This window comes from Poecilia latipinna, unplaced genomic scaffold, assembly GCF_001443285.1.
Source record: "Poecilia latipinna isolate Pla-1442-1.1 unplaced genomic scaffold, P_latipinna-1.0 Scaffold6820, whole genome shotgun sequence".
Lineage (NCBI taxonomy): Eukaryota > Metazoa > Chordata > Actinopteri > Cyprinodontiformes > Poeciliidae > Poecilia > Poecilia latipinna.
This window is the reverse complement of record NW_015119436.1, coordinates 1-3,200: the sequence shown is the minus strand read 5'-3', so window position 1 is coordinate 3,200 and position 3,200 is coordinate 1. Positions and strand designations below refer to the sequence as shown.

At 37.5% G+C, this 3,200-nt stretch overlaps 1 long non-coding RNA gene across 1 annotated transcript; it reads right to left on the bottom strand.

Annotated features, from left to right (window-relative positions):
* Positions 1-3,191, bottom strand: LOC106944081 (uncharacterized). Its single transcript, XR_001424101.1, has 3 exons — positions 1,881-3,191; positions 1,470-1,631; positions 1-804 (listed from the first exon to the last, which is right to left on the bottom strand). It is a non-coding gene; the product is annotated as an uncharacterized LOC106944081 (long non-coding RNA).
* Positions 3,192-3,200: the final 9 nt, after the last annotated feature.

Sequence of the window (3,200 nt, the reverse complement as noted above, 5' to 3'; positions counted from 1 at the left end):
ATTACAAACAGTACAATTTGAACATTCATTGCTGAGATCAAGCAGTTTTTCCCACTTTGCTGTAACTCCCCTTGCCCATCATTTGATAGTTGGAGGGTCCAGTTTTAAATGATGGTGGACATGGCCGACCATGCTCATGCATGGTCGGCCATGCATGAGCATATTATTGGAATATTATTATTCCAATAATATTGGAATAAGTATAAAAATATTGGAATAAGTATAAAACCTTTCAAATTATTCTGAAACTATTAGATTAAAAGTTCTAGCTGATGGTGTGTCACCTAAAGCTTTGATTATTCAAGGAGGATGTCACCCAGAGCTCCATTTTATTTGACTTTGATAAATAATTTGTGTCAAATGTAGCTGACACAAAGTTTTACTTTTATGGTGATCAAACTGTTTTATAACTTTATTATAATGCACAAACTGAGCAGCTTCTCACTGGTGCATACTCACTTTTTCAAAAATAAACTTGACATAAAAAACATCTAACCCCAGTAAACACAAAAAGTAACTTGAAGATCTGGTTAAAAATCAGCAGCTGTGGAGGAATTGTTCTTTCTTCATATGTTGCAGGAACCTTCAGTCCATCCCTGAGAAGTGTCCAGGTTCCACTGGCCAGGCATAGAGTGGTGGCTGCAGACATGTGTCTTTGGTGCATAGAAATATATGCTTTCTTTTTATTAACACAGCTTTAAATGAAAGTAGGTTTTTTTGTCCTCCGTCTCTTCAGGTAGAAGGGCTCATCAGCCCTTGAAAGCGTGGCATTCCTCCTCACTGAAGCAAAGTTGCTTCAACAATCTGAGAAACCAACAAAGACAAAAACCCCTCAGTGCAAGCACACCACAGCTTAATATTGATGCACACATTATGTTCTTCAGCATATTATTTGCTGACAGTGGCCTGCAAAAGTTCATGGTCCTTGAACTTTTCCATATTTTGTCACAACCACAAACATGAATATATTTCAATGGAAATATATTCCATTCCACAGATTCCCACAGTCAAAGATCTACACAAAGTGTATCACACTCAATAAGAATGTCTATAAGGAAATCTCCATTCTGATTATTTGATAATAAACTCAAAATGTTAAGATTGGTGGTTTCAAAGGATACTGTCACTTTGTGTTTAAAAAGACTCCTTTCAAATCATAGTGCAGAAATAGTTATGCAACAAATCTTCCTTTTCAGATCAGTCTGATCAGAGCTGAATTGCTCTTAAAACAATACTGTTTTAAGAGCATTCAGCTGGAATAGCAGAACCAAAGAGGTGTGGTTGAGATCTAATCAGCTCGTGCACATGCAAAAATGTTGATAATGTACATAAAATAATTTTTTATATAAAAATTTAAAACGTATGAAATAGTTTAATACTAAAAAACAAGAAACAGCCAAAGTGACTTTAGTTATTTGGATAAAACTGAGGAACTATTATTATTTATCATAATGGTTAATATTCCATACCCTAATGTTTGCTCTGTGAAGGCAGAAGGCCCACACACACAAACGTAGCATTTTGACCCATGTGGCCTGAGAAGAAGGTCGTTCAGCAGGGTCTCATCCACCCGACCCTTCCTGCCGGTCCAGCTGGCAGAGGGCTCAGACAGGATGTACTCCACCTGAAACCTGACAGCGCACAACACCATGACTGTCTGAAGAGAGCAGGGGAACAAGGGAAAATAGCAGCTTTCTAGCTTAGTAACAAAGACAATCACTGTTCCAAAACTATGTCAGATTACAGTTTGGAGAGTATATTGACTCCATGTCAAAACAAAACCAACTGAAACTTTTACAGATTATTTTTCTCATTTCCCACAACAACCAACCCAGGTGTTCTCCAGAAAGAGAACATTTTATATCACCACTTTGTTTTACCGTTCATCATTAGCTGCCAGATCATCCAGTTGGCAGCGCCACAGTATGTCTTCCTCCTGTTTGTTGAAAAACAGCAGCTTTGTCGTCCTGTGAACACATAGATTTAAGTGATCATTTGTAATATCTGTCAACAGCAAAACAAAATACTAGTACATCTGGAAAAGTTTTTTGCAAGTCATCTCAGAACTTTTATAGAGCAAATATTTCAAAGTTTTATGTTTTAGAATTTTAATGATTATAGCATAGGTAAAGAAAAAATAAATGTAATGTTTTGGAACATTACAATATCACAGACCAAAAAACATGTTTTAAGGGGGCAGTATTATGTAAAATTGACTTTTTTGAGCTTTAGATCATGTTATAATGTTAGAATCTCATCAAAAACATACCTGGAGTGTTACTTTCAAGAAGCAGATATGCATGCATTAACATGCATTAACGTGTTAAATCTGACAATTTTAACACGTTAATATTACATAACGCAGATTATTCAAATTATGTAGACCTACAGGCCTTTCTCCCACAGATTCACCAGTTCAGTTCACAGCAGCGCGTCATTAACCCGACACACACGGAGCAAAGGATAAAAGGTTTCAGCAACAGCAGACAGCAACAAGAGTTCTAGTTGAAAATCCAATCTTTGCTGCTTTGTAGGGCCATTGATAGACATAAATACGTAGACGCCTCATTGACGTTACGTCGCTGCCATCTTGTATGTGGCGGTAGAGCGATCAGAGTTCCCATGTGCTGCGCGGGCTTGTCAACCGTTATACAATACAAACTGGATTCATTCCAGTTTGTATTGTACTCTTCTGCTCTTTAAAGAGCAGAATTACTTGACTTTGCAGCCAGAAACTAGCTTCTAAACAACAGAGAAATATTTCCTATGTAGCTAAATTAGCCCGAAGTAACCATTGATTGTTAGCATAGCTAACGTTTTCATACAGTGTTTTCTAATGAGAGAGAGCTGATGAGAAACCGCTGTTGGAGGAGAAGTGCATTAAAGACCAGGGAATTTTGTGAGGAAAGATCAGTCAGGATCAGAGCTGGAGCTGCTGTTCTTCTGTTTCACGGCTCAGCTTCACAATGTCGAAGCTGAGCTCGTAGCATATTTATAGTTAAAGATGCTATGAGCTCTTAAACTCAGGCAAAACTAATTTTGAGTCAGAGCCCCAAAATGCTGAAAATGTCTTTTTTCTGAATGTTAAGGAATCAGATATGTATTTTCTATTACACTTTTGGATCATTTCTTTTTGATCCTTTAGCCTCACTGGACTTCTCCCAGTTTGACCAGCAGACTGAAGGCCAGTGTTCCCAAAT